Raw genomic sequence first — 13,940 nt, 5'->3', positions numbered from 1 at the left:
TGTGATATACAAAAGTTTTAAAATTAGCTCTGGGAACCACAAACGTTTCAGAGACTGCTGACTCGGGTGCATGGCTTATTGAAGACTGCAAGCAGGGGAGGATGCGGGGGCGGGGGGCTCCCCTCAACCTCCTGAGGAAATGGAAGTTATTATTTGCCTGTGGACAAAAAGATACAGGTCTAATGATAGGTCCAGACTTCGAAAAGTCCATCAAATTGAAAGCCGCCACCAATGTCAGTGTGGCTGAAACGGAAGCAATTAAGAGTCAGCTCGCATCATCTACCGCAACATTGGGCAGGTTTTCCTGTTTTCATTTCTATCAGATTTATCTTTGAAAAACACACATGTAATCACAGGTGACTGCCAGTGCTTAGAGACTAAAGCAAAAACTTCCTGTATGGCAGTTTGCCTCTCTCTCATTTGATCAATATACCTGCTGGGCAAAAACCCCCTTCGATAAATTCAACTTTGGCTTCTCAGTACCTCCAGCTGCCCAGCTGAGTAAGACTGGAGAATAATACACAACCCTGGCGTCTGGTCTCCCCTGACATTCAAGGTCAGTAACTCACGAGGACCTTGGAGTTCCTGGGCGTCTTCATTACGTGTTCCTAATCCAATCACTCACCTACTCCCCTCCAACACATGCTCTCCATCCTCACTGGTGAATAGAAACTCCAATTCTTTTTTTTTTTTTTTTTTTTTTTAAGTTTATTGGGGTGACAAATGCTCATAAAATTACATAGATTTCAGGTGTACAATTCTGTATTACATCATCTATAAATCCCATTGTGTTCACCACCCAGAGTCAGTTCTAGAAACTCTAATTCTTATTTCTGAGAAAAGAAGAGCTTACGACTCCTGCCCCCTTCATCATCCCCCCCCCCCCACACACCCCCACACACCCTGTTCTAGTCCCTGGGCCCATTTGCGTTGCTTTCTCTCTTATACCTGTGGGTGTTCTGATTTGAAGTCAAACCACCCATTTCTACACTAGCCCTCACACCCTCATGCCTACTTCAGGATGTCAGTCCAGTACATATCCACTCCTTTCCCACACCTTCGATTTCCTCTCTCTCCTGGGTCATTCCCATCAGCATAGATACAGCTTTTTATACCTCCACCCAAGTCTCCACGTCCCCCTCCAGCCACCATTCCATTGCTCTTTCCGTCCTGTAGTGTAAAAAGCCCCCAAAGCGCTGCCCTTGCTCTCGTCCTTCAGCTCACCAGGGCCCATTCTCTCCTGAACCCACTCCTACCAGGCTTCTTACCCACCTCTCTGCTTACATAGTTCTTCAGGGTCCCAAGGATGGATTCCATGTTGCCAAACCCTATGGTCCAATTCTTAGTCGCCATACTTGACATATCAGGAACAATTGCTTCTTCCATCCCTCCTTCTAGAAACACTGTCCCATTTTAGCCTCCAGGACACGACTCACCTCCTTTACTTCCTACCTCACTGGTTGCTCCTTCTCTGAGTCCTTACTGTTTCCCTCTAGTCTCCAGATTTCTAAATAGTGGATGCCCCAGCATTCAGTCCTCGTAGCTCGTCTCTCTTCCTAAGGGAACACACCCAATCCCCAAGGCTCTAAATACTATTTATACACTAATGGCTCCCAAATGTATACCTGCAGCCTGGACTTCTCCCCTGAACTTCAGACTCACTGACCTAGCTGCCTGCTCTACGTCTCCAACTGAAAATGTCTGAAAGAGAACCCCCAGTTTCCATTCTCTCTCACCACAGCCCTATTCTTCCTGCAGTTCTCCCATTCGGTTAATAATGACAGTGACCTTCCAGCTGCTCACGCCAAAAAACCTCCAGTCAATCTGAACTGCCCCTTATTTCCTGTGTACACATCCGTGTGTGATCCATCTTGCAAACACTGTAGCTCTCACTTCAAAATATATCAAGAGTCTGACCCCTCCTTGCAGCGGTCACTGCTCCCACGCTGCCCGACCACTCTCTCCACTCCACCCCCGGGGAATTCTAACAGCTTCCTACGTGGTAGCCCTGCCTGCCTCCTCCCCTGCAGTCTATGAACACGGCAGCCAGGAAACGATGTCAGACCATATCCAAACCTCCTATCGCTTTATGACCTCCCTCAGAGTAAAAACGAAACGCTCACCATTGCTTCCTGGGTGTGACACTGGGCGTGACAAGAGCTACAACTCCACCCAGTTCCCTCATCTTGTCCCCTTAGCACGCTTGTCATTTTCTTCTGCTCAAGCCACACAGGCTCCTTGCTGGTTCTGAAACACATCAAGCACGCTCTGTGTCGAGGTCTTTGCACTGTGCTCCTTCTGTTGGAAAGCTTGTCCTCAGCCACCCACTTGGCGAGTGCTGGCATTCCTTCGCTGACGAGAGAGGCCTTCGTGGCCAGCCGGTATTATCTCCCCACTCACCCATCCTGCGCCACACCACCTCTTCCTTGATCCTGCTGTACAACACTATCCTGTGGCAATTGTCATCATTTCACACTACACCTTGACTTGTTTGTGCATCAACTACAACTTTTGCCAGGATGTACGCTCCACCAGGAGACAATGACTATTTTGTAGTCCTCTGGGTCCTACAGAATAGATCCAGGCAGGGATGACGTGGCTTCAAGCAAAAGCAATGCCAGTGAGAGAAGAGAAGAGGAAGGAGCCGCGATAACAAGTATCAGCAATGTCTGGCCCAGAGCAGAAGTTCTGTAAGTATTCGTTGAATGAAAGAACAGCCACAAGGTTCATCAGCTGCTTCCAGCATTGGATGCCCAATCTGTGCCTTTCCCATAACCCCACACTTTCACATCCCGGAGACTCTATATGCGGTTCCCTGTCACTGAAACCCTTGCCCTGCCTCTTTGTCCACTGGATGGACAGACTGAAATATGTGTGACATTTCACAAACGTCTCTGAACTCTGCCCTGCTTCTCCCAACCTCTCCTTTACTCCCAAAGCAGTTCATCACAAAACACCTCCGTCTCTGAAGTCAGGTTCATAACCCCATAACCCTACCCCACAGGGAGCACAGCGCTGACGGACATCTGCTCCCGCCACAGCTTTAGTGGCAGCAGTGGAAGTTCCTAAATTAGAAGTTTATAAATATGGAAGCATTTAATTGCATTTTGTTGTGATTATTTTATTTCTCGGTGTCCTTCACAAGGCCGAATGCAGGGACTGAGTCTTACTTGCCCTAGGGCTGGCAAAATCCGAGTGAGTGTATAGAGAGTAAATGGATACTATCAACAGATGAGAAATAACACTTACTGGAAGCTTATTCGCATCCTGTTTTACACGGATTACCTCTCTTAAGCCTCTGAAAAACATCATGAACTGGAAACTATGAGCTCCCTTTACATCTGTGCAACCCAAGGCTTAGATGGGTGAAACAATTTTGCCCAAGGTCACACAATGGCAAGGGCAGGGCCTGGGATTGAACTGTTCAACCTCAGCCATCTGGCTCATGATATTACCTTGTATCAGAAGGGCTGCCAAGAAGACAGGGGAGTTTCCCCAATTTGGCTTCAGAACAGAGTCTCTTGAGAAATTGTAGCCTTTGGTTTCACCCCTAGAAATTCTGTTTTGGTAACTCTGGGGTGAAGCCCAGCGAGTTTAGAAGGCACCCCAGCTGATTTGGATGCAGCCAGCTCACTGACCAGCTGTAGCAAATAGAAAAGAGCATGTCAAATGGGGGAGATTAGGAGGAATTTAATGAAGGGACTACTTATAAATGCGTAGGCAGGGATAAGGTGGAGTGGAATACCAGTCGAGAGTTAATACCTTTAGGCCGAATGGACAGGCGAGGGAGCAGGAGCCAGCAGCTTGCAGAGTTGCTATAGCGGCATCCTGGCAGGAGCTTGAACATTCATTCAAAACCAAAGGCAATCAGAAACCAGAGAGCAAGAGCGCCTGGACACAGCCCATACCAGGCAGCCTTATGAGGTCTGCAGCGAAGTGGAGAAAGGCAGAGGTACACTGATTGGAGGGCTAAGGAAAACCTTCCGCACACTTGTTATTTGAGAATCCGTTTCCCATGGAAAGATACGTTGGCCCAGTAATTATACGGGGCATATCAGACAAGCCTGCTGATGGCACCCAATGTCTTCCTCGAATGCATCCTTTCCTCTCAGCTCTAAACCTGCAGACATGACACGCCCAAACGGAACATGTTCCCCACCCCCACAAGTGCTGTCTGCTCGCCTCCTGCACGCCTACCCAATGGGCAGCACCCTCTTTCACCCAGGATCCTGACCAGGATCTAGGGCTTCCTCTGTAACTCTTCCCTCTTCCTCCCTTCCAGTCAGTTGACTGCAAATCCTCTTCGTTCTCCATACTTGTCATCGCGGCTCCTTCTTCTCTTGTCTCACTGGCATTGCTTTTGCTTGAAGCCACGTCATCCCTGCCCGGATCTCTGCAAGGGCCTCCTAACTGGTCTCCCTGCTTCAGACTAGTTTCTTCAGAGCTGCCGAAGCATTCGTTCTCGTTTTCTTCAAAATGCAAACCTGGTCCTATCTGTCCCAGGTTAGTATCCTGCAGCTGCTCCCGACAGCACACAAGGAAACGGCAGTTGCCAACTGTGAAGGTTTCCTTATTTCCATGTCTAGATTGTTTTTCACCAATGGCAAGGAAAAACTATTCATTTCCACATATTGACCGTGGACCACGCCTTCGTTAATTTTAGTCCTTTATCAGTTGATCACGCACCTTCCAGGCACACAGACATAATAAACTAAGATGACAGAACTGAATGAGCTTCCTACTATTCATACCAATTTGTGTATTTTCTTTCCTCACTACATTACAATCTCCAAAACGATGCTGAATAATAATGGTGACTGCAGCCATCTTTGTCGAGATCAGTTTAACTGAAATTATTTCAGTGTTTTGACATTTAAGACAATATTAGCCCCTGTTGTTTGTTTGTTTGTTTTGTTTTGTAAACAGCCTTTATTGTATTCTGAAATTCCCACCTATTCCTACTTAACCTTGGATTTATTTGTTTAATTAGGAATACTTGCTGCAGTTTAGGAAATGTCTTTTGAAACATTTTAATACAACATGATTTTTTTTCGTTAATTGGCGGTAGAAATCAATTACATGGAGACATTGCCTGACAGTGGAGATCTTTCCATTCCTGGAAAAAAGCTTCCTTAGTCAAAGCGTATCATTCATTGACATGATGTAGATTATTTGATATCTCTTGCCATAGGATATTGGTCTGTAGTTTTTGTTCCTGACACTATTTTTTATCATTTTTGCTATTAATGTTATGCTGTCTTCCTTCACAGTCTGGAATAGCGTGGCAACACTAAGATTAACTGTTTGCTGATATGTAGTGGACTTAGGTGTCTAATGGGTTGGTTCTTGTGACTTTTAAATGGCAGACCTTTAATTAAATTTCTAGTATCTCCTGTGAATCATTTATGCACATTTTCTTCTTCTTCCTGAATGCATATTTTTTTGGGGGGGCGAGAGGTAAACTTAATTTTGAATTTACATAAAGTAAAATTTTCTTTTTGGCACCCCGGTCTACTAACGCACAGTGTCATTACCCATCACGACAGGTTTCCTCTGGCCAGAAAGGTGGGGCTCTCTGAGTTTTAGGCACCCCATTGCCCATACTTCTGTGCATGTGGGGCTGTCCTCAGGCAAAGTGGGGAGAGACAAGAGAAAAAATGGGGGTTCCCCTTCCCCTGTTGGACCATGGGAGTCCCCTTTTCTGAGTCTTCTGCCTAGGACAGGGGTGTCCAAACTTTTTTCAACGTTTTATACCAAGGGCCATATGCGGTAAAATACACAAACAGCCGGGCCACTCTCTTGAGGTGAAGTACATATTGCCTCACCTGGTTTATTTAAGTAAACTTAAATATATTTTTGGAATTTGCTGCGGGCCAATTAAAAATGGATTGTGGAACACAGTTGGCCCGCGGGCCGCAGTTTGGATACCCCTGGCCTAGGACCATTTTCTCTGAAGGTTTGAAGTGCCTATGCCTGTACTGAGGCCACCACAAGGTCCCACATCGAGGCGACCCTTGGGATGAGGCTAAGGGAGAGAGAGAGAAAAAGAAAATGGAGATTCCTCGCACACTCCCTAGTTTGCAGGGGGTCCCCTTTCCTGGCCAGAAATAGAGGGATGCTCCCTTAACTTGTTGCCATGGACACCAACTGCACAGTTCAGGGACTGGCTGCCTTTAGGTTCCAGCCAGGGTGAAAAAGGAAAAAAACCAGAACCCTCACCACTGCACCAAGAGTTCTTCATTCAAGTTCTGACTTCCCTCCCAAGCTGTCTGTGCTGTTTAGTTTTCAGAGGCTTTGCTTTTCAGGTCATTGCTTTTGGTACTCTGTCCAGAACTTCCAGTTGTAGTCAGTGGGAGAAATAGGCTTGGTGGGCTTCTCCATCGTAACCAGTACCAGAAATGACTTATAATTTGCATCCTAAACATTTCCTTTGGGCTTTCAAATTAATTTGTTCTCTATATGTGATTTTTATCACCTTGCTTGTTCCTAGTTATACACATTTTTGCTGTCTGTCTCTTTTTCTCAACTTCAATCAAAAAGAGGTTACCCATTTTATTGGTCTTTTCAGAGAAAAGACCATTTAACTTTTTTATAGATTGTCAATTTTCTACTTAAACGATTCCAGCCCTTAACTTTAATATTTCTCTTTTTCCACCTATTTTATTTTTATGTTCTTTTTCTAAATTCTTAAATACATCTTCAGTTCCTTTATTTTACTTTTTAAATACTGATGTTTAAGGCAATACATTTCCCTTGAGTTCAGCTTTTGGTATGTCCCATAGATTTTGGTAGAATTTTCTTTCCCTCTTAATTCTTTATAGATAGTTTATAATTCAAGTTTTGACTTCTATTTTGATCCAAGGATAATTTAGAATTTAATTAACATATAAGACTTTTTTTGGTCACCATTTTAGCATTGATTTCTTTTTTTAAAATTATATTTCAATATTACATCATGATTAGAGAACAAGGCCGATGAAAATTTGGGACTAAGAACGTAGTCAATTCTTGGAACTATTCCATAGACACACAAAAATACACATACATCCCCCTTCACAGAATTAAACGTTAAATATATTCAATTTTGTTTATCATAACACATAATTTACCCGAATCTGGGTGGTCCTGAAAGACATATAGCAAGATCACACACTAAAATTTTACTAATATCAAGTTCCTTTTGCATTTTAATAAGTTTTCCTTTATATTTTTCAGTCTCACTTGTGCATTTATGTTTATAACTAATATATCTTCTTTCATATTGTGCCTCCTACAATTAAATAATGTCCTTATTTATCCTGTTCAGTGCGTTTAACCTTAAATCCCCCTAAGTTCGATATTAAAATTATAACCTCTTTTTCTTGGTATCTGTTTGCACATTCCTGTAATTGAAACAATTTTTCACCTCTTTGATTTAAAAGTGCTCCAGTGTTGTTGGATTTTAATTGAATCTGTATAAAGTAATAGGGGAATTTGTCATATTCATAATAATATGCAACTGATAGACTTAATTCCATTTTTTTGTGTCTTCTACTGTTTCCTATTTATTTTACTTCGCTGTTTCCATTTTTCTCTTTTCCTTGTTTGTCTTGGCTTGATCAAGGTACCCTTCACTGCCTCACCCACTTGCGACCTGGTTAATTTCTAAGTTCTGCTTTTCTTGAGACAATTAGGAAAAACTGAACATGGATTTAATATTAGACAACGTTTAGGTATTGTTGTTAATTTTGTTAGGTATGATAATAGCATTATGGCCATACATTTAAAAAGAAAAAACAGAAGCCCTCGTCTATTATGGATACATACTGGAGTATGTCCTAATGAAATGAAAGGATGTCTTTGTTTCTAATCCCCAATATCTGGGAGAAGGACGGTTGGGGCAATACAGGAAATGAGGTATTTGTGGAAACTGGGTGTTGGGTACCTGGGGGCCCATTTTAACACTCTTCTACTACTTTGTGTATGTTTGAAAAATTCATATTCAAAAAAGTTAAGAGAACATCATTTTTATTTATACAAAGGCTTGTTATGTCGTTACTGAGCCTCCTCAGTGTTCACATGATTGTTTTCACTCATGTTACTGGTGGTCTCCTCCTGCACTTCTGTAGCACGAGTTCAGGGGGCTGCAAACTGTGTCCATGAAGGATCGGAAAGGAAACAGTTCAGGCTCTGGGGGCCAAGTGGCAGAATTGAGGATATTATGGAGTTATATGCACAGCAAGAGAGAACATCAATTTCCATACATTCTTCATCAGCTTAGTGAAAAATAACACTAGTGAAGTACAATTTTTGTAATACCAGTCTAAGGCCTACTAATGAAAAGAATGGATATTTTGGGGTGGGTGGATAACATTTTGTGTAATTGGGGTTCAAAGTTAGTTCGAAGTCTCTACCTATGATCCTGGTAGAAATCTGTCCCCGTCCTCCTAGAGAGCCTTCTGCTCTGAAATGCACTTATCTTCTCTCCTGGGAACTCACCAGAAAGTGTTGCCTGCATCTTTCTTTTGTCACTAAATACTGTGTTTCCCCAAAAATAAGACCTAGCCGGACCACCAGCTCTAATGCGTCTTTTGGAGCAAAAATTAATATAAGACGCAGTCCTATATTATATTATCATATCATATCATATCATATCATATCATATCATATCATATTGTATAAGACCTGGTCTTATATTGAAATAAGACCGGGTGTTATATTAATTTTTGCTCCAAAAGACGCATTAGAGTGCGTCTAATCATTAGAGTGATGGTGCGGCTAGGTCTTATTTTCGGGGAAACATGGTACTGCACTCACAGTGCTGAACTTGTCATTTTGGAAGCCAATTAACAGCACAGGCTCTGAGGGAAGACTTTCGGGGTTTGAATGCCACCCGAAAGACCCATTAGCTCTACCTATTTACTTAACCTATTTAGAAGTTTCAGTTGCTCCTTCTACAAAATGACTATTAGTATCTCTTTCACAGGGTTGTTGTAAAGATTCATTGAGCTGGTAAATGCAAAGATTTAGAAGACTGCGTCACACATTGTAAAGCATTTGATGTATGTTATTTTTCTTCCAATTTTTTTCCCAGCCATTTAAAACTGTAAGATCATTCTACCCTTGAAAGCCACACCACAGCAGGTGGTTGTGCCAGGTTTATCCCTGGGGAGCACCACCCCGCAGGAGTTGCTATCGATTCTGGGTGCTCTGCCTATCTTCCCTCTCTCTGGCTTCTGGGCCACTTTCAGGTAACTTTCCTTTACCCATTCATGACTCTGTTCAGCCCTGGTGCTTGGGTCCAGTTGCTGAGGCCCTTTAAGCAGTAATCTGGTTAGAGGTAGAAGGCACAGTGGAGCTAGCAATGGCCAGGCTGGCGACTGCCATTCCCAAATGTGGCAGACATTTTAACCATTCACCAACACACACTTCCCTCTTACGCTGGCATAGGAAGAATTACAATCCCCTTGACCCCCAAGGGACTTGTTTTCATCAATGAATATGAGAAAAAATGATACATGTTACTTCTGGGTGAAAACCCTTAAAGGTCAGTGTACAATTACTCATCTTTCCTCCCTCCTGCTACAGTGACAATTGACTTTCCAGATGGCAGAGCTTCCATCAGCCTGGGTCCCTCAAGCAGAGAACTCAGATCATGGGTAATTGGCATGTGAAATGAAAAAGAAAGAAATGTTTGCTATATTTTTGTCACTAAGGTTTGGGGAATTTTTGTTTCCACAGATTAAACCGAGCTACCAGGAGCAATATCCATGACAAGGAATTAAATTTCCTCCTTGGGTCCCTCGCCTGATAGAGCTGATATTCTCCTGCTCATATGGAAAGGAAAGACTCAACCTATGTATCATCATTCCTCATCATAGATTTTTAGGGGTCGGGGGTCCTCTAAGAGCCGCTTTCAGAAGGGCTGGTACTGCCCTCAATCCAGGGTCCCCAGCACTCTGCAGATCAAGCTTTCTCCAGGAAGCAAGGTGTGCTGATGTTCCCTGAGAGCTCTCTATTTCAGGCTTGACTAGGCTCCTGGCCTGGCTCTCTGGTTCCGGACTCCAGCAAATCCCCAGACTAACCCATAACTGCTCCACTCAGAGCAGATGCAAGACAATTAAGGCTGGAATTAGGAAGGAGGGAGGGACCTGATTCTGTGCCACCATTTTCCTAGGCAAATTTCAAAGTAGAGCTTACAAAGTTGTTGTAATCTAGTTCCTGCCTTCTCTCTAATATTCTCTAGCTCAGCTTTCCATACATTTCACTCTGAGCTTTTAACATACAGTCTACTATGCATTTGCTGTTTACTTTACTGTAACAGTGCTGTTAGCTTACTTTTCCTACCTGTTCAATTCCAGGCCCCTCCCACAAACCTATCAGCATGATTCCCAGTTTCATGTTCTTCCTAAATACTCCTATACTACTGTATGCCTTTACCATGTGAATGCTCATTCTATCATCAACCATTTATTTTAGAGTCCTGGACCTGGACTGGTGTCCAGCCCAAGGAGGAAGATACATCATCTTGGATCCCTTTGGAACTCTCAAATCTAGCTATGAACATACAGGTACATAAGACATGCTGTAACAGATAGATATGCAGGAAGGAAGAAAGGACATGCATGAAAGGATGGATTTGCTCTGCTTGGAAGGAAAGGAATGAAAAAAACAATGATCAGAAATGTAGCTAATTAAAGAAAATTAACTTAATTGTACATGAATTGATTGTACAGAATCCAACATGAAGCAATGTAGCAGTGGTTTGTGGTAACACATAGGTGATACACATAAACATTCCGGAGTGGATAACCAACCCCAATCACTGTTGGAAATATCTGTAAATCTGTTTTATCTTCACAGGTAGATAGGAAGGTCCTTACAGATCAGCTCTCCCCAGGACGTACAGTACTGTGTTTCCCCCCAAATAAGACTTAACCGGAAAATAAGCCCTAGCATCCCCTGAACGTAAGTCCTAATGTGTCTTTTGGAGCAAAAATTAATAGAAGACCCGGTCTTATTTTCGGGGAAACACAGTAGGCATGAACAGAATGTTTCTTAATTCATACAATTCTTATCCACTCTAGCAAAGGATTGAAAGGAGAAAAACACGAATGTGTATCAAGGACCTATTATGTATCAGTAAGCATTGTCCAAAGTGTTTCGCATTTAATACCTTACCCTTCCATTATCAATATTAAAATACTGTGGCTTTATATTTCAGGAGAAACAAAATAAGAGCGTCATTTAAAATAGTTAAATAATACAATAATATAGGAAAGTGTGACGATCACCCTTCACCCATACATCTGACCATTCCACAGAGGACACTATTGTCAAATTCGGTGTCATCCTTCCTGTCTCCTTTCCATATACATATATACATACATACATGTACATATACATATATACACATACATGTACACATATATACGTAGGTGTATATATGCATATATGTGTATATATATACACATAAATATCAATAGCTTTCAGATAAATTGGATCATAATATATTTAATGATTCTATGATTCATTAGGCTTCCATAATATTGTTTGTGGGCCCACCTCATTCTTTTAAATACCTGCATGATATTCCACAGAAAGAACATACTTTGATTGATCTGGCTTCTCATTTTTTTTCTTTAAAATACTGAAATTCAATAAATATTCTAACAAGTCATGAGGCTTTGTTCCCTCCCTATTGGTTTCTTTTACATAGTGCTGAGACACATTAAAATATTAAGCATCACCACTGTTATAGAGGATTGAAACTCTTAATTTTATAATAAATCAGGTAACACTGGATTGCCAAAAGCCCGTTTCCTTCACATTTAATATTTATTCTTCCCCACTGAGATTGCTCAAACACGGAAACATCCTACCCCTATTGATCACCAAAAAATTTATAGTCTTATCTTGCAAGTGTAGCATATACTAATTAAATGGTTGGTAAACACGTAGAGACTGAGCACAAATAAGGCCCACAAAGCACTGCTACGCAATGTACCTACCAGTTGTTATACGAGGTCGGACAATTAAGTTTGCGAACTCACCCTAGAAAAAGTGCTACACACCTCATTGCTGAATATCACTACGGTCACCTCCGAAGTACTCCCCTTGTGGGGCTATGCACTGATGCCAGTGCCTAGTCCACCCTTCAAAGCAATTTTGGAACTCTTTTCCTGGAATGACCATCAGAGCTGTCGTCGTATTACCCTTGATGTCCTGAATGTCATCAAAATGTCTTCCTTTCAATATTTCCTTTATCTTGGATTAAAGAAAGAAGTCACTGGGGGCCAGATGAGGTGAGTAGGGAGGGTGTTCCAATACAGTTATTTGTTTACTGGCTAAAAACTCCCTCACAGGCAGTGCCGTGTGAGCTGGTGCATTGTCGTGATGCAAGAGCCATGAATTGTTGGCGAAAAGTTCAGGTCGTCTAAGTTTTTCAAGCAGGCTTTCCAGCACTTCCAAATAGTAAAGTTGGTTAACTGTTTGTGCAGTTCGTACAAATTCATAATGAATAATCCCACTGATATCAGAAAAAGGTTAGCAGCATCGGTGCAACAAGTTCGCGAACTTAATTATTACACCTCGTTTTGACAGCAAGATAAAAAAAAAAATCAATCTATTCATAGCTGTGATTAAACAAAGCCTGGGTTCCTTTCTTTTAGTTTCAGAGACTAGAGATGCTTTTTATTTGCAGCAGGTGACTGGATCCGCTCCCAAGAACATGGTACTACAGCCCCTTGAATTAGAAACTTGGCAAAGTTCAAAATTATATTACCTAGTAATCAAGTACCATGAAGGATCGGGTTAGAATCAACTATCCAAACACACCAGGTTAAACTGGCCATTCTTCAAGATGCTACTTTTCCACTGACCTGAACTATGTAAAGAGACACAAAGAGGGTAATGGCTGTCAGTAGAACACAATATGCTATTTTTATCCAATTTTTGATATATAATCTTTTTTTAAGCACATATGACACTGTTTGCACACCGGCCATGTACAATGCCACATACCCCAAGGTAGAGATTATTCCTTCTTGGTGGGCATTTAATAAACCAACCCTCGTACCACTGCTATCAGTGCCAAACAAAATCAACCTTTTGTTTGAAAGTCAAGAGCTAGCAGGTATAATACCGTAATGCTGACAGCCGCAATCCAGGATTAATTTAGGGGGAGAAATTATCAAAAGCAGTGATGTTACCAATTTCACAACTATTAAAGGAAAAGTTTCAGTGAATTGCAATCTCAGTGAACTGTTCCTGATTGCCTATGGATTTTATGATGGCTAATTGTCCAACTCCTACTAATGGCCAGAGTACAATGACTTCATAAGATAACAAAATCTAGACCCTTCCATGCATTTCCTCCTAATCTCAGGACAAACCACTGCAGTCCCCAAAACAAAGCCTCCTACTCCAAAATCGATTGCTCCTGTCCCAAAGAGCTTGGTTTTGGCAAGTCTTCTGGGAAAAAGTGGGAAGTCCAAAATGGCCATAGCAGTAAAAGCACTCTTAATTGCACAGGAATAGGAGAGGGCTGGAATGTTTTCTGAAGCTAGACTGATTTTCAAGAATTTTTCAAGGATTTTCTGGACAGGCATTCTAGCATCACAAGTTCCCCTGCAGTGTATTTGATAGAATAGTCCTGCCCCACAGATAACGACAGTGAGGAGGATGAACGATGACAAATGGCCAAAGTGGCCACCAGGGCACCTACTGGGAAAACAAAGTGAGTGAAGACTTGAGTTCTCCAGACCAGCACAAGTGCTGTGAGAGAAGGACCATGAGCCGTCTGCCCAGGACACAGAGGGCAGGCAAGCCCAGCTGGCTAACTTCCAGCACACTGGCTCCCTGTGGTTCCTGACAAAAGCTTCCTTTATCTGCTTTTGAGACATTTTTTTCTTCTTCCTCCCTTACTCCCACTGGGCCCCCCTCCGACGCCCCGCAGAGGG

At 42.4% G+C, this 13,940-nt stretch overlaps 1 protein-coding gene and 1 pseudogene across 2 annotated transcripts in view; both read right to left on the bottom strand.

Moving 5' to 3' along the window:
* Positions 1–13,940, bottom strand: part of SAMD12 (sterile alpha motif domain containing 12) — a 366,678-nt gene that overhangs the window by 281,704 nt on the left and 71,034 nt on the right. The window lies entirely within an intron of this gene.
* LOC141567873 (glucosaminyl-phosphatidylinositol-acyltransferase PIGW-like) lies at positions 3,507–13,883 on the bottom strand (annotated as a pseudogene).

Source organism: Rhinolophus sinicus, chromosome 6, assembly GCF_057876585.1.
Source record: "Rhinolophus sinicus isolate RSI-liver-muscle chromosome 6, RSI-T2T, whole genome shotgun sequence".
NCBI classification, from domain to species: domain Eukaryota; kingdom Metazoa; phylum Chordata; class Mammalia; order Chiroptera; family Rhinolophidae; genus Rhinolophus; species Rhinolophus sinicus.
This window is presented reverse-complemented; position numbering and strand designations above follow the sequence as displayed.